Source organism: Moschus berezovskii, chromosome 6 (genome assembly GCF_049115385.1).
Source record: "Moschus berezovskii isolate FMDL1 chromosome 6, NW_MosBer_1.0, whole genome shotgun sequence".
Classification (NCBI taxonomy): Eukaryota; Metazoa; Chordata; class Mammalia; order Artiodactyla; family Moschidae; genus Moschus; species Moschus berezovskii.
Genome location: NC_142465.1, coordinates 98,356,910 through 98,380,459, shown reverse-complemented (window position 1 = coordinate 98,380,459; position 23,550 = coordinate 98,356,910). Strand labels below are relative to the sequence as shown.

The following is a 23,550-nucleotide window of genomic DNA, read 5'->3' as shown; positions in this document are numbered from 1 at the left end:
TATGTTCTTTTATTTTATTTACTTATTTTTTTACTTTACATTATTGTATTGGTTTTGCCATACATTGACATGAATCTGTCCCAGGTGTACACTTATACCTGTCATAATAATATTGGTCTATTATTGTAACCTTGGAAGGAAAGCTATGACAAACCTAGATAGTGTATCTAAAAGCAGAGACATCGCTCTGCCAACAAAGGTCCATCTAGTCAAAGCTATGGTTTTGCCAGTGGTCATGTACAGATGTGAGAGTTGGACCATAAAGAAGGCTGAGTGGCAAAGAATTGATGCTTTCAAATGTGGGGCTGGAAAAGACTCTTGGAGTCCCTTTAAGGAGATCAAACCAGTCAATCCAAAGGATGTCAACCCTGAATATTTATTGGAAGGACTGATGTTGAAACCAAAGCTTCAATACTTTGGACACCTAATGCAAAGAGCTAACTCATTGAAAAATATCGTGGGGAAGATTGAGGGCAGGAAGAGAAGGGGAAAACAGAGGATAAGGTGGTTGGACGGCATCACTGACTCAATGGACACAAGTTTGAGAAAACTCTGGGAGACAGTGAAGGATAAGGAAGCCAGGCGTGCTGCAGTCCATGGGTTGGCAAAGAGTTGGATGTGACTTAGTGACTGAACAACAACAAATTATTAAACCAAGTAATAAAAATAAAATCTAAAATGCAACTAATGTAGCAAGAACCGTATATTTGTTTGTTTGGCTGCACCAAGTCTTAATTGTGGCATATGGGATCTAGTTCCCTGACCAGGGATTGAACCCAGGCCCCCTGCATTAGAAGTGCAGAATCCTTTGCTACTGGACCACCAAGGAAGTCCCTATTCTCATTCTCATTGCTCTTAACACCTCTACCCTGATATATTGTTTCCATTGAGTATATCCCATTTAACATAGAATAAGATTTAAGTGTTTGTGTCATTTACATTAGAAGGGCATGTTTGATCAGGTGAGAGATTTTTACACTATTTTTTTTCCCAGTACCTACAAGAATGCTTAGCCCATAGTTGGAACTCAATCAACATTTGTTAACTGATTGAAATCAATGAATGTAAAAACAAGCTATAGCAATAGAAACACAAAAGTAAAAAAAAAAAACCTGGCTTCTTTGAAAAACGTAAAGCAAAATAATTTGCAAATTAATTTTAAGAGGAGAAATTTAAAAAGTAATATGAATGGTATGAAAATTTTAACAAGAAATTTGATAATGAAATATGGTTTAAGAAGAAACAGAAAACCTAAGCGGTTTCTTGGACAGGATCAACCTGACCAAGACTCATTTCTTATGGCTTGGCTTTCCCAGAAAAGAAGTTTGGTCTCAAGAAGAATTCCATGAAAACTGGTCAGAGCCTTGTGCTTAAAATAATCAGTTCTGGGAGAATGCTGATAGAATAGATCACGATACTGGTTCATTATATCATGTAGCTGAATCACAGGTTTTGGGATTCTTACCAGGGAGAAGATTGATGGTCCTCAATCCTTAAAAGCTAAGGTGGTCATAAAGTACTGGGCACAACAATTCCACTTGATCACCCTGCAGTAATTGCAGGGCCTGAATGCTAGCTTTTGATCACATCTCTTCGAGTACATGAATGTTGAAGAAGCTACCATATTTTCTTTTTTAAACTGTTACAGACTCTTCTGTGATTTCACTAAAGAGGCTAGTTCTTTAATATGCAACTTAAAAACTCTGGAGCCTAGGGGCCAGGGTTTCTCGCATGGGAATTTGACGTATAGTGTTGCAAGGTCGTGTGTACTGCTCCAGACTGCTTTGAGCAATGGTGGAAACTCAGGTCAGCTGCTGTGAAGTCTCCCCAGGAACACCAGTTTCAGAAGATCAGTTGTGTGTGAGGTCTGTTTGCTCACCTCCAGTTGAGTAAGTAAACCTGGATAGGTTTCTTAATAAAATAAATCAGATTTGTTTTTACAAAAAAACAATAAACTCAGAAAATTTTGCAGTTGAATTCTACCAGATATTCAAGGAACAAATAATTTCAATCGTGTATGCACTCTTCTAGAGAAGAGAAAAATATAACTATAGGTTGGGCTGCTTCCATCACAAACCACGTCACCAAATTTAAGATGATATGGACATTTCTTATAGATGGAATTATATGAAGTCATAGTCTCTCTAAAGGAGATCAATCCTGGGTGTTCATTGGAAGGACTGATGCTAAAGCTGAAACTCCAATACTTTGGCCACCTCATGCGATGAGTTGACTCACTGGAAAAGAGTCTGATGCTGGGAGGGATTGGGGGCGGGAGGAGACGGAGACGACAGAGAATGAGATGGCTGGATGGCATCATCAACTCGATGGACATGAGTCTTAGTGAACTCCGGGAGTTGGTGATGGACAGGGAGGCCTGGAATGCTGTGATTCATGGGGTCGCAAAGAGTCGGACACGACTGAGCACCTGAACTGAACTGAACTGATAGTCTCTCTAATGAATGTGTTTTTTGGTTCTTGGACTCCTGTATTTTGTACATATTCTTTCATGAAATAAATGATCAGTAATGTTTTCTTCTTGACAGTGGCCTTTTCCTGGTCTTTAGTATTTTGAAAACCATGGTGTTTCACTGATCATTATCCATAGGGCTTCCCTTGTGGCTCAGAGGTTAAAGCGTCTGCCTGCAATGTGGGAAACCTGGGCTCGATCCCTGGGTCAGGAAGATTCCCTGGAGAAGGAAATGGCAACCCATTCCAGTACTCTTGCCTGGAGAATCCCATGGACAGATGAGCCTGGTGGGCTACAGTCCACGGGGTCACAAAGAGTCGGACACGACTGAGCGACTTCACTTTCAATTTCTTTCACTTGCACTATCCCTAGGGCACTCAGTTTATGAGGTAATGTTTTAGTTTAGAATATTAAAGTGGTACTAACTATTCTTTATCTATATCAAGGTTTTTTATGTTGTTTAATTTGTTTAATCTTCTCATTATCATTATTTAAAGTGTGTAATTATACAGATTACATTTGATAAAGGTACATATTAAAAGTATAAATACTAAGAGCAAATCTAAGATCATATGTTAATGCATATATATGGAATCTAGAAAGATGGTACTGATGAAACCATCTGCAGGGCAGCAAAGGAAATGCAGCCATAAAGAACAGACTTGTGGACCCAGTGAGTGAAGGAGAGGGTAAGACAAATTGAGACAGTAGCATTGAAACACATACATTACCATATGTAACACAGAGAGTCAGTGGGAATTTGCTGTATGAAGCAGGGAACTCAAATGCGGTGCTGTGACAACCTAGAAGGGTGGGATGGGGTGAGAGGTGGGAGGCGAGGTCAAGAGGGCGGGGACATATATATATACCTATGAATGATTCCTGTTGATATATGGCAGAAACCAACGTAATATTGTAATGATCCTCCAATTAAAAATAAATTAAAAAAAGATAAATAAAAGGTATAAATTCTTATGCTGTTGTGATTTTAAGTGTCATCCTTCAGTGCTCCTATGAAAAAATTCATTCAATGATAGGTGGGATGCTGGATTCAAACTTGATTTCTCCACCCAATATTTATAATATTTGGTTTCTTATTAGGCAAATAAATAATCATTTATTAAAATCTTACTCGTGAATAGTCATTCTGTGAGTGTCTGACAGCACTTACGGTAACATTCAAGCCACCGTGATTTCCTGCAGGGGAGTATTGTCACAGTGCTTGATTATTTTAACCTAATAGGCTTTTGCAAAGATGGACCCTGATGAGGAAGCTTGTAGGTATACATTAGTATGGGTTGTGTTAGAGCCAATTGCTGTCTGACCTCTCCTCCCTGTAGAGGCAGTATATAATGCCATCTGTACATCTTTTAGTCACATTAAATTATGTCATTTAAAGGGCCTCTGGATGTGAACGGGTTTACCTTATGCTTAGGAGAGAAATCAGTCAAACTGCTGAATCATGTCTGTGTTCATCTGCATCACCACTTTTCATATTATTTGAATACTTTCTTTTCTGGACTGGTAATAACACTATTAGAAACTGTCTAAAATTTGCTACTATTGTAATTAGAATATCACTAAAGATTAAAAAATTGTCAAGGAAATTCCCTGGTGGTCCAGTGGTTAGAAAGAACTCTGTGTTCTCATTGCCAAGGGATCAAGTTCTATTCCTGGTGGGGGAACTAAGATCCCATATGCCACATGGTGCAGACAAAAAATTTTTTTAATTATTATTAAGGTAACTTAAACTCTTATCAGTACAGTTCAGTTCAGTTCAGTAGCTCAGTTGTGTCTGACTCTTCATGACCCCATGAATCACAGAACACCAGGCCTCCCTGTCCATCACCAACTCCTGGAGTTCACTCAAACTCATGTCCATCGAGTCGTGATGCCATCCAGCCATTTCATTCTCTGTCGTCCCCTTCTCCTCCCGCCCCCAATCCCTCCCAGCATCAGAGTCTTTTCCATTGAGTCAATTCTTGGCAGGAGGTGGTCAAAGTATTGGAGTTTCAGCTTTAGCATCAGTCCTTCCAATGCACACCCAGGACTGATCTCTTTTAGGATAGACTGGTTGGATCTCCTTGAAGTCCAAGGGACTCTCAAGAGTCTTCTCTAGCACCACAGTTCAAAAGCATCAATTCTTCCGCGCTCAGCTTTCTTCACAGTCCAACTCTCACATCCATACATGACCACAGGGAAAACCATAGCCTTGACTAGACGGACCTTGTAAAATAGGTTCCAAGGCTAGAGTCAAGACTGTCTTTCCAATCTTGACATGAATTTTTGCAAGTGTAACTTGGCCAAGGTATTGCCAGGCCAAGGCATACTCACAGGAAAAGCTGAAGAATTTTATGCACACAAATCACTCCAAAAGAAAGAGGATTTAAAATGACCAAGCCTGTGAAAGGAATTTCTTCTGGACACATGGCCATGCTCAGGGCCTAAACCTACACAATCACAGTTCACCATCACCCTAGGCTCAGTCATTTCCCTCCTCCTGCGCCCAGGAATAAGCATGTGAATAAGTTAAGATGAATCAGAGTCATCTTAACTTCCTTCCCCAGGACTTTCCTTACAGAGAACTGTGTAAGATTGTCTCTTTGAGATAAATTTGCTAACCTTGTACACCATGATTACGAGGTATACTTATGACCACTTAATGCTTACCCAGAGTGAATGTGCCCAATAAAATTGAAGAGATGGCACTCTCATCACAGTATTTAAGTTCTTCCCTTTGGGCCACCCTGACTCAAAGCAGCAATAGGACTCCTAGACCCATGAACTTAAAAATCACATGAGCCTTTTTTGGGTTTTTCACTTATTGTTCAAGTTAGTGATCCCTGGAGCAGCAGCATTAAGTTCACCTGAGAACTTGTTAGAAATGCTCATTTCTGAATCAGAACCTTTGGGGATAGGCCCAAAGGTTTAACAGGCCCTCCAGGTAACTCTGATATGCTAAATGTTGGGAAACTAGTTTACAGTATTTTTTAACCTCTTTTTAAAAAATGAAATATATCACAATATTGTGTTGGCTTAAGTTATTTTGAATTGAGATTCTGGGCATCTTCAGTTGGTGATTTTTCCAATCTACTGGAAAAACCATAGTTTTTCCATAGTCATGTATGGATGTGAGAGTTGGACTATAAAGAAAACTGAGCACTGAAGAATTGATGCTTTTGAACTGTGGTGTTAGAGAAGGCTCTTGAGAGTCCCTTGGACAGCAAGAAGATTCAACCAGTTCATCCTAAGGGAAACCAGTCTTGAATATTCATTGGAAGGACTGTTGCTGAAGCTGAAACTCCAGTCCTTTGACCACCTGATGAGAAGAACTGTCTCATTGGAAAAGACCCTAATGCTGGAAAAGATTGATGGCAGAAGGAGGAGGGGACAACAGAGGATGATATGGTTGGATGGCATCACCGACTCGAAGGACATGAGTTTGAGTAACTCCAGGAGTTGGTGATAGACAGGGAAGCCTGGCATGCCTCAGTCCATGGGGTCACAAAGAGTCAGACATGACTGAGTGACTGAAATGAACTGAACTGAACTGATATAGCAATGACAAATAGAAATTTTGTAACAAATTGGAAGAATTTTGGTTTAAAAAGTATTCTCACTTGACCATGCCAGAGATCTAATTTTTGAATAGGACATTGTCAGGAAATTTCTAGGATCTCTAGTCTCAGGTTAGCTTTGTACCCACTTAGCCTCCTATTGAAGCTCCAATACTTTGCCCAACTGATGCAAAGAGCCAGTTTTTTGGAAAAGACCCTGATGTTGGGAAAGATTGAGGCCAGGATGAGAAAGAGGCAACAGAGGATGAGAAGTTTGGATGACATCACTGACTCAATGGACACGAGTTTGCGTAAACTCCAAGAGATTGTGAAGGACAGGGAAGCTTGGTGTCCTGCAATCCATGGGACTGGAAGGAATCAGACACGACTGAGCAGCTGAACAACACTTAGCCTCAGATAGTCACAGGCCATTTGAAGACAAACATTGATGGATCTGTTCCATCTTCAAATCATGAGACTTTTCAGACTGTGGGGGATACAGACAGGGACGTTGTCCCTGCCACTGTATGTCAGCTTGAGAACATTCTATTTAAACTAAAAGAACTGCTTAATTTTAGCTTCAGTATCTAGGTTTAGAAGAGAACCTTTATGGATTGTCTCAAGGGTGGATTTAGTTCCTCAATCTAAATATCTTTGCCTTTGATCCAAATCATTCCAATTTACTTTAACATAAGAGGGTGCCTGTTTTTATTCAACTGGCTTAATGCTAGGTACTGTGTCATCAATATAAAAATATAGTCAGAAATCTCTTGTGAGTTAATGGTATAATAGCAGTATGCTCTATGATTAACAATAAAGAATATAAAAATGCATGCTCCTAAGAAATATTGTATCACTCACAAAAAAGAAGCTTGTCCTTTACACGCTTATGAATGCAGAGTATGTCATGCGGAAAGCACTGGATTTCTTTTAGTGTTATTTTTTAATATTAGATGTCTCTGCAATGCAAGCTGATGATCTGGCAGATTTAATTCTCATGATACCTTCTTTTGAGAGGATGTCTGATTTGAAGCATAATATCTACAATCTGATAAATTATTGCCTTAATTATAAAAATAATATCTCACTGCACACTTTGTATTTAAGCAAGTTTAAGCATGACTCCCAGCAAGTACTAATTTTAAAACCTGGACTGTGAAAACAGAAGGAGGGTAATCTATAAAATTCTTTGCAAGGAAATTGACAAAATTGGAAATATATATGTAATTAGAGGTTATTTTATATGATATCACCTTTTACAGGTTATGGGTCTACCTGTCTTCTCAACAGCTCAGAGGCTGTACAGGGAATGTGGCCTGGATGGCTATTAATATAAGCCAGTTTCCCATTAGAAGCATTTATTGGTATATTACATAATGGCTCTTTTCCCAGAGATCCAAGTATTCTCTAAAATTCCACTGGCACAAATCATGTTTTAAAAAATCCTATGTCTAGAATTTAAGGTGTAGTTGAAAATATTCATCAAACGGAAGCCAGATTGCTCTTGGTCTTTTTTGTTTTTTTTAAATTATTTATGGCTGTGCTGGGTCTTTGTTGCTTTCTGAGGGGTTTTTCTAGTTGTGGCCAGTGGGGGCTACTCTCTAGTTGTGGTGCGTGGGCTTCTCATTGCAGTGGCTTCTCTTGTCGGGAAGCACAGGCTCTAGAGCATGCTGGCTTCAGTAACACATGTGCTCAGCAGTTGTAGCTCTTGGGTTCTAGAATGAGGGCTCTGTAGTTCTGGCCCACAGGCTTAGTTGTCTTTCAACATGTGGAATCTTCCTGGACCAGGGTTCAAACTTGTGTCCTTAATTTCTCTATCTGATGCTTTTTGATAGTGTAGAGAAGTGCAATGGGTTTCTATATATTAATTTTGTATTCTGCAAATTTACTAAATTCATTGATGAGCTCTAGTAGTTTTCTAGTGGCTTTGTTAGAATTTTCTATGTACAGTGTCCTGTCATCTGAAAACAATGACATTTTTACTTCTTCCTTTACAATTTGGATTTCTTTTATTTCTTTTTCTTCTCTGGTTGCTGTGACTAGGATTTCCAAAGCTATGCTGAATCAAAGTGGCAAGAGTCAAAAACCTTGTCTTGTTCAGTTCCTGATCTTAGAGGAAATGCTTTCAGCTTTTCACTGTTAAGTATGATGTTAGCTATAGGTTTGTTGTATATGATCTTTATTATGTTGAGATAAGTTCCCTCCAAATGGAGATACCCAAGTGGCTTAGTGGTAAAGAATCCACCTGCCAATGCAGGAGATGTGGGTTAGATCCCTGGGTCAGGAAGATCCCCTGGAGGAGGAAACAGCAACCTACTCCAGTATTCTTGCTTGGAGAATCCCATGGGCAGAGGAGCCTGGTGGGTTACAGTCCATAGGGTAGCAAAGAGTCAGACATGACTGAGAATACACACACATGTTCCTTCCATGCCCATTTCCTGGAGAGTTTTTTTTTTTTAATCGTAAATGATGTTGAATTTTGTCAAAAGTTTTTTCTCTATTGATTGAGATGTTCATACAATTTTTATTCATTAAACCAATAACCTCAAAAACAACACTGATAAAATCTCAGAGCTCTCTGATCTTCTACCTAACTTGGGGTTACGTGACTAAATGCACCAAGAAGGTTGGAATCAACTGTAAATACAGTACCAGCTATGGTGTCTCCCTCAGGAAAATGGTGAAGAAAATCATTTGTCCCTTCCATTATAAAAAAGGGGAAGAGGTTAGCTATGGTATCTGGCACTGTAGTTCCTGCATGAAAATGGTAGCTAGTGGTGCTGACCCTACAAAGCCACTTCTGGAGTCATAGAACAGTCCATCAACAGAAGACAGAAGGAATGGAAAGATCAGAAGCTCCACCATGGGAAACACTGCTAATAAATGGATTCATTTATGTAACTGAAAAAAATTTTTTTCAGAGATTTCTGAAGTTTAGGACTATTGATACTTCTAAAAGAGAAAGAAATAGATTATAGAAAGGAAATAACCCAGAAGCTGTTATCTAAGAATAACCTTTGTTTTCTTAGAAGAAAAGAAAAATTCCATCTTATGCCAATAGGGAAAAGGTGAGATTCAAGGAATCTGCACTCCTGGCAAGATTTCTGAGTGGTTCTGAATCGAATGGTTGGCATTTTAGAAAGTTGCTGCAACAGGCTAGTCTTGAAATCAGAACCCACTGTTCAGAGAGTTCATTCCTTTCTGCCCCCAAATAGGAAACAGAAGCTGATAGTCACCAAGAGAAACAGAAAACTCATAGAGCAAATAAGTTCGTTTTGAACCAGTAAAGTAAGATAGTGTTAATGAAACGCCAGAAAACAAAAAGCAAATCCAAGCCCAAGAAAGCAACAGTAGCAAGTGGAAAAGAAGCAAAAAGCAAGAAATAAGGACACTTTAAAGGCATGGTCTGAAATTAAGTGAGAAGGATGGAGTTATGCCCACAACACCTTCACACTGTGTATACGGTAAAGTAAAAAGGAAAAGCAAAGCTTGAAAATGATGCTTGGTATCAAAGTTCTCTAACAAATTCAGAAGGTAGTTAGAAAAAAATCATATGATGAAATAAAACATGAAATGAGATTAAATTGAAATGTACTAGAACAAATTGGAGAAAGAAATGGCAACCCACTCCAGTATTTTTGCCTGGGAAATCCCGTGGACAGAAGAGCCTGGTAGGCTACAGCCCATAAGGTTACAGGAGTCAGATATGACTTAGCGATTAAAACCAAGCAAGTACAAATAATTGAAAAGTCAGTTTTATCCAGTAACCCATAAACTAGGGTTCATACACAAACAGAAAAAGAAACAAGCCAAAGTCTCCACAATCTACAAACACAAGTGTGCATCTTTATTTCAAATAGTGTGTTACTATTTATGAATGTTCAAGTAGCACTTTTAGAAGCTGAAACCAGTGTTTGACTTAAAAAGGAGACTCAGGCAATAAAAAGCACAGGGATTGTATTAAGATCTAAAGGGTCACCAGAAAAAAGTTCAGAGTTGCCATTAAAATACATCTACATGATATTTTAAAATGCTTTCTTAAAATTTGTATTTAATGAGTGCCTTTTGGAATAGATAACTTGCAAAAAGCAATTCAGTTACATCTTGATGTGATTTTTTTTAAAGGAACTTTCATTTTTTGACATATCACCTTTCCCACTTAAGTATTTTCTTCAAGTTGGGTTCAGTAACTGCAGCATGTTCATGTGTTTTGATTTTATTGTACTGTATTTTAAATTTTAATTTAATTTTATTCTAGTGCAAAACTTGTTTAACTTGTTGTCTGAACACCTCAGAACTATTTACTTTGAGTAGTTACATCTCAACTTAATCAAGTAGAAGTGATGGGTATTGGTTTCTGTATCCTTTTGGCTATAAAAGTATATTTAATCTCGCAGGTGGCACTTCTCTTCCTCTGAGATAACTATAAGGGTATCAGATCCAGAACATTTTACCAGGACTAGGTGAAGGGCTTCCACTGCATTTGTGGGTGTTCTGTCCCCATTTGGTTCTCTATTTTTTTTGTCAAAGTATGGCTCCTGTTAGCACTTCAATCTGATGAAGGGGAAAAAAAAGTTTCTCTGGCTTTCCCATCCACCTGCTCCCATTTCAGTGGGTGCATTACCTGTATCTGCAGAGATGGGAGCCCAGGTAGAGTCGGTGTCTCAGCCCCAATCCTGAAACTGATGCGGGCTTTTTTTTTTTTTTTTCCTGCTTCACATTCTTATAAAGCTAAAGACAAGCTTGCTTCAGTTTTATCTTGTTTTCGTTTTCTCCACTGCCATTTCTCAGTTCCGGATGTACTGAAGATTATACGAGGAGATCTGACACCCATCTTTCCTGGGCTATGGAATCCCTGCAGATTAAACTATGAACACAGTAGTGCTACATTCTTTTTAAGGCTGTGGGAGAAACACTCCATCCCGCTGCCTGCCCTCTTGTTTTTAGTTGTATGAGTTTTGGAAATTTGGTCAAGTTTAAAAGGGTTTTTTTAAATGATAAAGGGTTTGTTAATGATGAATGGCTTTTTAATGATAAAGGTATGAATAGGCTTCCCAAATGGCGCTAGTGGTAGAGAACCTGCCTGCTAAGACAGAAGAGGCCAGAGATGCAGGTTCCATCCCTGGGAGGGAAAGATCCCCTGGAGAAGGGCATGGCAACCCATTCCAGTATTCTTGCCTGGAGAATTCCATGAACAGAGGAGCCTGGCCGGCTACAGTCCATGGAGTCGTAAAGAGTCAGATGTGACTGAAGCGATTTAGCACACATGAATAGGTGTAAAAAGTGTTCATATTTTCAGATCTTATAAAAACGATCCTAAAAACTCTCAAGGAGGCTAGAATTCTAGGCGATAATTTCAGAAGTAAATTTGGACTTCATTCTTGAATAATGTATAATTTTTGAAAAAAATACAGTTGCCAGAAAAGTTGTTTCCCGATCAAGTTCACTGTCTCATCTTGAAACTAGAGTTGTAGCTTAATCTTGTAGCAGTGCTTTTGTTTCAGAACAAAAATTCAAAGATGTGCTGTTAAAATGATGTGCTGAAAATTAAGCAAAATGTAACTACTCTAGTTGGAAAATAGAAAATATTTGGTCCAGATGGCTTCAGCTCAGCTCAGTCGCTCAGTAGTGTCCGACTCTCCGCGACCCCATGAATCACAGCACGCCAGGCCTCCCTGTCCATCACCAACTCCCGGAGTACACTCAAACTCATGTCCACAGAGTCGGTGATGCCATCCAGCCATCTCATTCTCCTTCATCCCCTTCTCCTCCCGCCCCCAACCTTTCCCAGCATCAGAGTCTTTTCCAGTGAGTCAACTTGTCGCATGAGGTGGCCAAAGTATTGCAGTTTCAGCTTTAGCATCAGTCCCTCCAATGAACATCCAGGATTGATCTCCTTTAGAATGGACTGGTTGGATCTCCTTGCAGTATAAGGGACTCTCAAGAGTCTTCTCCAACACCACAGTTCAAAAGATGGCTTAGAGGCAACTATAAACAAGAAAAGGAGAGATTTTCATTGTAACAACTGCTGTTCTCAGCCTTACTGTACAATGAAGGTTAATTTCTCCTGTTTTATCCTCCTCTGCCTCACCTATCTTCCTTCTTTTTTTACTTTTGTTTTTATGATCAGACCCTGAGTTCTCTGAAGACAGGAATATCTTTATTTTGCTCTCCTTTGTGCTTCCCTAAAATGTAAGTTAGACTTCTTAAAGGGGTTTGTTTGTTGCTCCCCTACCTAAGTAAATGCACAGAGTATTTGTTGAAAGAATGAATGATTGACTGGGTGAACGAATGAGATGTCATACCCCTCTGATAACAGTTAATGACCTAATCAATATACTTTCTCTCTTATTTTTTTCTTTAGACTATAATCAAAAGTTATGTCATAAACAACTTCAGCTTTTGTGCATATCAAGTTTGTTTGATTTTGAAAGCCACCAATCAAGACCGTTCTTGTGCTTTTTGAAAGAACAAGAGACATGTCTATATAATAATGATAAAATTAGAGAACATAATCCCTGCAGTTACTTGGAATTAGATGAGGAACCCCTAATTTTTGCTTGAATGAGGTTTTATTTTTCAATTTATGTGGCTGCTTTGTTGACACAGCCAAAACCAAAACGCTTTTCCCTACTGACTTCCACAAAAGGAGACCCTGCAACTGTCTTATTTATAAATGTGTTTTTGTCAAACGTCCTCCTTCTAAAGAACTTACTCTCCCTGAAAATATAGCCTCTACTCTGGTGCAATGCCAGGAAAAAGACGTTACAACTGAATAACCATATATTTTTAATGATCAAATTGACTCACTCATCAAGTTTCATTTAACTTTTCTTCAAGATACTTATTTACCACTTTGAAAAGCATGTTTATAACTCCCTCTGGCCTTCTTCCCTGAGCCTGGTGAATCACCCTAATTTTTAAAAATTGAGGAAAATTTAGGTTAATGATTCTATATCCGTGTTGTAATTTTTTTTCTCCTTTAAATTCATAGTACCTAATGTCTTGCTGACTTCATCAGTTTAGTGACACATTTCAACAGTCTCAATTCTTTTAACTTGAATTTATTTTAAAAAAAAAAACAAAACTTCAACTGCCATCACACTTAAGTTTTCTCCCATTTTACAAGGTCTCATTTCAAAACGGATAAAGTATCCGCTTTGTGGGCCAAGCGTCACTGCCCTTTGATGGTAGTGCTTTTTCCTCTAGATTTCTATGCTTGTTACTGTGAAGATTTGAGGCAAAATTAATTCAGAATAGTTGTCAGAGTAGAGATCTATCTGCTTTGAAGGCCTTTGCCTGCAATGCAAGTGACACAGCAGGAGCCACAGCTTCCATCCCTGGGTCAGGAAGATCCCCTGGAGGAGGGAATGCCAACCAACTCCAGTATTCTTGCCTGGGATAGCCCATGGACAGAGAAGCCTGGAGGGCTACGGTCCATGGGGGTCACAAAAGAGATGGAAATGACTTATCGACTAAGTAACAACAACAATAAACATATGTGGCTGATGGTGAAAACTATGATTAAGTATTTATGTGGCTATTATAAGAGCAAAGTTTATATGGAGAAAAATCTGTACATCTATTATTCTGCTCTTTTTTTTAAATAAAAGCATAGTTACAGTACATCACAAATATACTGAAATCCATTATATATTTTCTTTTAACCTGAACCTCATTGTGACATGTAAATTGACTTGTTTATGTTAATAGCAGCCATTTAGGAGTAAATTCCCAAAGTACTGTCTGATAATTAGATTGGGCATAATTCACACACTGTATGTTACTTTGAAAATGGGCTTCTTCAAAAGGGTAATGGTTAGAATAGAACATGTACCTCCGAACTGTCTCTAAAAGGATTCTTTTTACACAAAACCACACACACACACTGTGGCAAAGATAATGTCGGCACTTAATGCAGAAAAATAATGCAACATGTTCTTTTTGGTTCATTTACTGCCATATGCTGCTTGAGTAATGAAAACCTATTTGGTACAGAGACAGATGTGGGTGTACTCTGAAAATTCCTAGTCAATAATGAAGCTTTATATTTGCTATTTTGGAAATGACTACTAAGTGTTCAATTATGAAACATCCCCAGATCATTAGAAAATTTCATTTGATCTGTCCTCTCTGTAAGGACTTGAGGAGGACTTTTGGTTTTCTTTTTTCATTACCCAGTTACTGGGTAATGAAAAATCTTCCAAATTTGGAAATGCCTAATAACTATGCAGTTCTGATAATACTAAATTAATTAATATTTAAACATTTTATCTCCATAAGAGAATGCTATTAAAGAATTACGGGTTGCCAAAATACTCATATTTATCATTACTTTATATGATATCAAACAGAACTGTGAATTAAATATTAATTTAAATTATTCTAAAATGTATCAAAAATTCTATTAATTATCTAAATTATTCTAGGTTGTAAGAGAATCTGGAGTACAAATAATAAACTTTATCAATATTTAAACAGAAGTGAATTAAATAACTTATTTAATATTACTGAGAAGCAATGTCTACAGCTGAAATCTGAACAAATAAAAGCCATGTTTTGCTGTTTATTTTGTGTGATTGCAGAAGACAAACTGGTTCCAGGATACAAAAATAATTAGAAGCACACAAGAAAATGACAGCAAATATGTTATGAATATGGCCTTTTAACATTTTTGGTAGGTGATGAATAGATTTTATGCCAGGATAAAAATGTATCATCCTTTTTTTTTTTTTTTACATAGATTCATTCCAATTACTTATTAAGATTTTCAGATATTTAGGCTTACTTGAGCCAAAATTATGAACCTATGGCTTTTAAATTTTAATTTAATTTTGAAATTATCTGTCCATTAAGTACAATTGTGTGGAATTATACATTTTGCTTAATTTAACCTCAACCATGTTTTCTTATGGTCGAATTTGAATCCACACAGTTTTATAGCTCCATTCATTGAGACGATATCTTCCTGTTTTATATAGTGTTTGTATACATTAAAATATAATGAAAAATAGGTACACGAATGTAGCCTGCAAAGCCTCATACAACTAAAAACAGTCATTGATAAACTTGTCATTGATAAAAGGGAAAAATAGACCAATTCACAGTGGTACTTTGCTAATGCCAAGTTTTAAGTAAATATCAAAAAGCAATGAAGTCAAACAAAGACAGTGTTTTACTAAATGGTTAAAAACCTAACTGAAGTCTTGGAAATAGAAGCAACACCCTCTTTTCTTGGTTATCCCTCTTCCACATATATTGCAGGAGGTATTGTCTGAATTTGAAAGAATCTAGGGCAAAAACCATGTGACTAAGAGAACAGGAATTCTATACTTTAAGTTTCAAGTAACAGAAGCATGCCTTGCCTGTTGCAATCCTTGTCCTAGATTATAAAGCCCTTCCTACAAGATGGCCAGAGGAAAATGGAATTTCTCAAGCCACTGGTTCCAGTTCTAGGATCTTGAGGTGGAGCAGTATGGCATTAAGAAGCAGACATAGACACAAGTCAAATAGAATCGTGGTAGATGGGGGTTCCAGGATGAGATTGACATGGATGGTACCAAGTAAAAATGAAGAAGAAAATGGAAGGAGAAGTTAAATGAGAGTTTTAACCCTTCAGGTTTTATCCTCTCTTTTCCCTTTCTTTTCTTCTTTCCTTGTGTGTGTGTTAAATCGCTTCAGTCATGTCCAACTCTTTGAGACCGCATGGACTGTAGCCCACCAGGCTCCTCTGTCCATGGGATTCTCCAGGCAAGAATACTGGAGTGGGTTGCCATGCGGGGAATCTTCCAGACCCTGGCATCTCCTGCATTGATGTGAGTTTTATCCTGTCTCTGAACTTTTCTTCTGTCCTTATCAATCACATTGGACAGGAGTGTCGATGTGATTGGTTTCAAGGGAAGGAAAAGAGAAAAGAACAGTTGTCCAAATGGTATTTTTACTACTTTTCTCCTCATGCTTAGCTTTGCTTCACTCAAGGATGCTCTGCCTCCGTCCCCCAACCCACATCCCCATTTCCAATCTTTGTTCTCTTTCCCCAAGCTTAGGGTGGAAGGAGCCAGAGGTGGTGATTCATAGAAGACAGTCTTTCTGCAATCTTTCTTTTCCTTCAGTTCTCCTGGCTTTTAGAATAAGAGATAAAAAACATGGAAATTTTCTTTTCAACACTTGTGTCTCCTTTCTACCTTTGATTTCAGAATTGTACATCTTGTCAGTCTAAACTCTGCTGCTATACTATGGCTTGGATTTGGAGTGTTGAATGTATGAAGTACCTTCTGGAAGAGAGATTTCTGGTCCTACTCAGAGCTGTATTATTAAGTAATCTCTGCCTTTATTGTGTGTAACCCAAATAAATACTGCAGCCCCAAGGAGTCCAATCTGAATATGACATGATACTCAAAGAAATACAGTCTAGTAACAAAGGGAGTGAAAAGAAATCTAGATCTTTCCTTTCACTTCACAAAAACCATGAAATCTTGTTTAAGATTTTAAAATTCTGGGTCCGTCACTGGCAGTCTAGTGGTTAAGACTCTTTTTTTTTTTTTTTCCATTACAAGGGGGAAACAGGTTCAATCTGTGACTGGGAAACTGAGGTCCCACATGCTGCATGGCATGGCCAAATAAATAAATAAAATAGAATAAAATCCACAGTTCCACTCTTTAAATCCATTTACCATTATTCTTGTTCTACCACTTTCTCACTTGCTACTTTGATTCTTCTTTTTCTCTACCTCCAGACTTTCAATTCCCCACCATAAATTGCCTATGGTGAGGGCGTTTTTCTGTTTCAATGTTTCTCTTTTCCTTCAAACTTGGTCTGTGTTCTTTCTCTCCAGTAAATTTCTACCCTTTCTTTTTGTTTTCTTACACTTTCTGATGCAAATTCAATCTCTTATCTGGTTCTTCTCTACAACAATGCCCCCAATATGGCTGATAAAACTAGTGTGGAGATGAGGAATGGGGCCTGGAGAGGTGGGGAGAAATAAGGAATTTAAAGATGCTGTGACTACTCACGTGTAATAATTTTTGCCCTTATTTTAATATCTTTAATTGCTTTCTTTCTCTGGTATCTACTTTTCAATTTCAAACATATTCAAATGTCTTATCATCCTGAATAACTCTCCCAAGTTTTCTTAAAATCCAATCTTTCAACTTAATCCTCAGACTCAGACAACCCATAAAAATAGCTCACTCATGCTGCCCCCACTTGCTAATCTTCCTGTATTAAAAAATCCCATTGAAGACTGGCTTCAAGATCTGCTTAGAGTACCAGTCACCAGATTTAATGGCCTTTTTTTCAGGTCTTACTCTACCTGACATTCTGAAGTTTCTTTTTTTGAAACTTTCCTGTTTCTGTCTCCTCAAAATATTTCGTGTTTGTTTCTCCAATGACTTTTTCTTAGCCCTCTTCTCTTATCTTCTTACCATACACACACTCCAGAGGGTAATTTCAACCATTTTCTAGATGAGACCCAAGTCTTTAGCTCCAGGCGATCTTAGCTAGAGAGTTATCGGTGGTCCCTTAAAGTCTAATGAAAGGCATCAACACCAGGGAGAACAGAAAGACAACTAGGCAATAGGTATGTGTATGTATATGTGTGTTAGTCTCTCAGTCGTGTTCAACTCTTTGCAACCCCATGGACTGTAGCCCACCAGGCTCCTCTACGCTTGGGATTTTCCAGGCAAGACTACTGAAGTGAGTTGTCATTTCCTTCTCCAGGGGATCTTCCCAACCCAGGGATCGAATCCAATTCTCCTGCATTGCAGACAGATGCTTTACCATGAGTCACCAGAGATACCAAGTTTTATATTTATATTTATTTTCTCAGGCTTCACAATCCCCCTGAGTTTCACCCATAGGCAATCTGCCAATATTCTCCAGGGTGATGGACTCAACTGCTTATTAATATCTATAGGTAAATCTTCTTTAGATTCCTTAAGTTTGGTCCTTCAGATCCTTAGCATTTCCTTGGATTCCTTTCTCCATCAAAGCTATATCAAATTCCTCCCAACTTCACTTTCAATTAAGTGCATCACTACTATCCAATGGATCTCAAGCATAATTCACAATGGTTTCCTTCACCACACAAGCCATACCAAGATGGCACCAAGTCCTTATAATTCCTTGGAAACACTTCCTTTTTATCTACTATACTTGCCATTTCATTCTTTGTATGTTTTTCTGGAATATCACCTTTTCTTCCCACATTTCATTATAGATTTCCTTCTATAATTCATTTACGCATTGTCATCAGAGTCATCTTTTTAAAGCCCAGATCCTATTCCATGCTTAAATAAACACATTTGATGGCGCCTTATTGCCTTGAGCAGAGGTCACAAAATCCAAGACCCATAGGAACTAGAAAAGGAATATAGATCAGTGAAGCAACTTGGATCAGGAAAGAGCTGAGATGCATGGCCACCATGGACACAGCTATCACTCAGCTCTCGCCTTTTGTTGTCGTGGGGAATTGCAGGTCCAATATCACCAAATATTCCCATTTACCAAGATAAAACAAAAATTGGAATTTGTTTAAAGTAAAATCCCTCAATTTTAAATTTTTGGCTGTACTTCTTTAAAGGATGATTTAGGAAAAGCTGTCAAGAACTATGAGGGACCAGATGCTTTATTGTCCTACATTTTAGCCTGCTACAGTTTCATAGATGCTGGTGAAATGCAGGAGAGATAAAGGACTTTGTTACTCATAACCATAGAAACAGCCAGTGTCAACATCTCTCCTGGTTCCTGAAGCCCAATTGCCAAAAGGTGACATGAAGAGGGTCATGAGAAACCTGCACACATAGTAGGTTGTGTTAAAGGAGAGAAACCCTGGACTTGAACCTGAATATTTTATAATGGGCAGTTTGCTTGTCTGTCCTCTACCCTCGAAGGAAATACTGTCTCTAGCTTCCAGCTCTGTTCACTGTACAAATATCCTTGTAAAGCTAGGTGAAACAGCGATGACAGGGCCTCTGCTTGTGTGACGAGCCATGGAGATCTGTCTCTCAACAACAACAACGTGTTTTTGCGGCAGATCTGATCTACAGGATATGTCTGTGACTTGTGGTATAGAAGAAAGGTTATTAAGTGACAGCCTCCAGGCTGATCATTTATTTCTCTAAACAAAATTTCACTGAACACATATGTGTCCCTTCATTTACATGTTGTCTATGGCTATTTTGTGCTACTAAGACCGAGTTGAATAGTTGTAACAGAAACCAAGCTTGAAATATTTACTCTCTGACCCTTTAAGAAAAAAAGCTACTTTTTAATTTATTGACCAATGATGTAGAGGATAAAATGTTAGTACACCATCTAAAACACGAATCAGCGATTCATTCACTAAACAAAAATATTTGAAGAGTTACTATTATCGGACATGGTACAAGACGTTGATGGTGCTGAAACCAAAAATATGGTTCTTAATTTTCAGGGGCTTCAGACCCAATAAAGTCAACACAACAGTGAAAATGATACAGCGTGGACTTCCCTACAGCAGCTGTAGATTTATGGGAGTCCATAGAAGGGGTGGACTTTACTGATGGCTTAGTGGTAAAGAATCTGCCTGCCAGTGCAAGAGATGTGGGTTTGATTCCTGGGTCAGGAAGATCCCTTGGAGAAGGAAATGGCAATCCACTCTAGTATTCTTGCCTAGGCAGTCCCATGGACAGAGGAGTCTGGTGGGCTACAGTCCATGGGATTGCAAAAATGTCGGACATGACTTAGTGACCAAACAGCAACGACATTAGGAGGGGCATCTATGTGGACTGGGAGAGTCAGAGAAGCTTCCTAAAGGATAGAGTCCTCAAAGATGAGGAGGCTTCCCTAGATGTAGAAAGAAGTAAGAGCAGTCCAAATACAGGAAACTGAGGGTACAAAAGCTTGGAGATAAGGAGGATGATATCACTGGGCCAATGCAGTTGGTAGAGAAAAGGCATCAGAAGCAAAGAAAGGCATTGGGGGTGGGGAGGGAGCCCTGTGTAGATGAGGGGTCTAGTTTGTGAAAGGCTCTGACTGTTTTACGGAGGACTTTGTCCTGAAACAATGAGAGTCTTTGAAGTAGAATTACATGGTGGTGTTTGGAAGTTAGTGAAATTGCAGGTAAAAAGGCTGATTAGGATAAAGTGACAAAAGAGTGTGATGGAAAATAATCAGCACCAGAATAAAGCAGTGAGGGCAGGGGCGGCGACAGTGAGCTGTAGGAAAAGAGAAGAGAGGACAGGATTAGGTACTTACATTTCCCCTGTACCCTGGACTGCAGCCACATCAAATTATTTACCGTTCCTTGAATTAATTAACTTGGGGCTTCCCTGGTAGCTCAGCTGGTAGAGAATCTGCCTATAATGCAGGAGATCCCAGTTCAATTCCTGGGTCGGGAAGATCCCCTGGAGAAAGGTTAGGCTACTCCTTTCAGTATTCTTGGGCTTCCCTGGTGGCTCAGACTGTAAAGAATCTGCCTGCAGTGTGGGAGACCTGGGTGTGATCCCTGGGTTAGGAAGATCCTCTGGAAGAAGACATGGCAACCCACTTTGCTATTCTTGCCTGGAGAATTCCCATGAACAGAGGAGCCTGGTGGGCACAGTCTATGGGGTCTTTTCTGTATGTGTGTCTGTGTGTGTGTGTGTGTGTGTGTTTGGGGCAAAGCAAAGTCTTTATATACTTGGAGTCCACACCAGACTCTAATCAACCTAAGGGCAGACATCATACATTGATCATCATTACATTCTTAATATACCATGAAATTCTTGGTACTCAGTGGATCCTCAGTACATACCTGGTGAATCAGTGATGAATGCACTCTTACCTTCCTTCATCCTCATTCATTAAAACTCAGCTCAAAAAAGAACTTCCCCTTAAGAAGCTAAATTGTCCTTTCTCTCCTGCTTCTTTCAGCAAAGTATGGTGCTACTAGAGTAGGTTGCATTATTATATTAAATCCAAGGGAACAGTGATGGCGAATTTTAGAAACTAAAAGGAAAGTTCTATTTTTCCTATACCTAGTGCCTGGGATAGTACTTAACATATGCTACATGCTACTGCCGCTGCTGCTAAGTCGCTTCAGTTGTGTCCGACTCTGTGCGACCCCATAGACGGCAGCCCACCAGGCTCCCCCGTCCCTGGGATTCTCCAGGCAAGAACACTGGAGTGGGTTGCCATTTCCTTCTCCAATGCATGAAAGTGAAAAATGAAAGTGAAGCCACTCAGTCGAGTCCGACTCTTAGGGACCCCATGGACTGTAGCCCACCAGGGTCCTCCCATGGGATTTTCCAGGCAAGAGTACTGGAGTGGGTTGCCACTGCCTTCTCCAATATGCTACATAGCCATTGTCTAACTAATGTTAGTAAAATGAACATGTATTTAGACTTTAAGAATTGATCTCTGACGAATCAATCATCTTTCTAAACAATTCAGACTGACTATTCATCATTCTATTTGGTAATCCAATCCCTGATTTGGTTTTCAACTTTGATATATCTTTAGCCTGACAACAATTTAACTGTTGGACTGTATAAGCTGATCATAGTCTCACTATTTCTGTGCCTGATCAAATGAGTAGAAGTTTAATATAGTGTACATTTCAGACAAATTGGATGGCTAAGAAGGCTAACAACATGAAGGCTAAGAACCATAACAACAAAAAATAAAAGCCGTTGCTTGTTTGTGTTATAATTGTATAGGCACTGTTTTAGCTACCATCTGCAAAATTAGAATGATATTAAGTTTTTCCCAAGTGTAAAGAATGAATAGTAGGTGGTTAGGGGGTATTTTGGACTTACAGTATCTTTTGCCAAAAGTGGTTTGAAGATTCTTGATGCTGCTGCTCTCTGCTTTTATTCCCCTCTGAGAGCACTCCATTTGCCTCATTAACCATAGGACTTGAATTAATATGAATTATTGAAGCTATTTTTTGTTGTCTGCTTTGTAAAAACCACTTGGCTTAAACACCATTGTTCCTTTTAGAGAAAATGTCGATTAACCCTTTCCGATGATTGTTTAAAAAAACATATTATTGCCAGTTTTTTTCATTGTCTTAAGACAGAATTAATCATGCCCTATAAGTTAATTAATTACTGTAACCCTTCTTCCCACTTCCGTGGGAAGGAAAGAAGTGCTATGGATGTACAAGGAATGGAATTCTAGGGGATCACCATATTTTTTTTACATTGCTCTATTTCCTTCTCCTTTTTGTCTTTCTTCTATGCATCCCTCCTCCTCTTACCACTCTTATCATGTGACCATCAATCTTGGATTTCTTGCTTCTGAACATTAAAACTAACAGAGTCTCAGCTGTTCAGCCACAAGAAGAGTTTGGGAAATCTTATAGTTTGTTTCATACTGTAGCTTTGGGTGTTCACTACTCAGCTGTGTCCAACTTTCTGCAACCCCATTGACTGTAGCCCACCAGGTTCCTCTGCCCATGGAATTCTCCAGGCAAGAATACCAGAGCGAATAGTCATTCTTTTCTCCAGGGGATCTTCCCAACCCAGGGATCCAACCCAAGTTGGACTGGGTTGGATTGTACGCAGAGTCTTTACCATCTGAGCCACCAGAAAAGCAAGTCATTCACAATTGCAGAGCTAAAGAGCCCCATTAGGCACTGTTTGAGTTAGATGTGTAAGCTGGCTGGACCCCAATTGACAACCATTGTCAAGATCTATGAATCCTCAGAGTGAGTAAATCAGACAGATGGTGGACATTACATACTGACTCTTAAATATACATATATATATATATACACACACACATACAATAGAATGGGAAACAACAATAGAATGGGAAAGACTAGAGATTCTTCAAGAAAATTAGAGATTCCAAGGAAACATTTCATGCAAAGATGGGTTCAATAAACGACAGAAATTGTGTGGACCTAACAGAAGCAGAAGATATTAAGAAGAGGTGGCAAGAATACACAGAAGAACTGTACAAAAAAGATCTTCATGACCCAGATAACCATGACGGTGTGATCACTCACCTAGAGCCAGACATCCTGGAATGTGAAGTCAAGTGGGCCTTAAAAGCATCACTATGAACAAAGCTAGTGGAGGTGATGGAATTCCAGTTGAGCTATTTCAAACCCTGAAAGATGATGTTGTGAAAGTGCTTCACTCAATATGCCAGCAAATTTTGAAAACTCAGCAGGGGCCACAGGGCTGGAAAAGATCAGTTTTCATTCCAATCCCTAAGAAAGGCTATGTCAAAGAATATTCAAACTACCACACAATTGCACTCATCTCACACACTAGTAAAGTAATGCTCAAAATTTTCTAAGCCAGGCTTCAGCAATACATGAACTGTGAACTTCCAGATATTCAAGCTGGTTTTAGAAAAGGCAGAGGAACCAGAGATCGAATTGCCAACATCCACTGGATCATTGGAAAAGCAAGAGTTCCAGGAAAACATCTACTTCCGCTTTATTGACTATGCCAAAACCTTTGACTGTGTGGATCACAATAAACTGCGGAAAATTCTTCAAGAGATGGGAATATCAGAGCACCTGACCTGCCTCCTGAGAAATCTGTATG

At 38.9% G+C, this 23,550-nt stretch overlaps 1 non-coding gene across 1 annotated transcript; it reads right to left on the bottom strand.

Moving 5' to 3' along the window:
- Positions 1-755: 755 nt before the first annotated feature.
- TRNAR-UCU (transfer RNA arginine (anticodon UCU)) lies at positions 756-829 on the bottom strand. The gene has a single exon. It is a non-coding gene; the product is annotated as a tRNA-Arg (tRNA).
- Between the last annotated feature and the right edge of the window lie 22,721 nt (positions 830-23,550).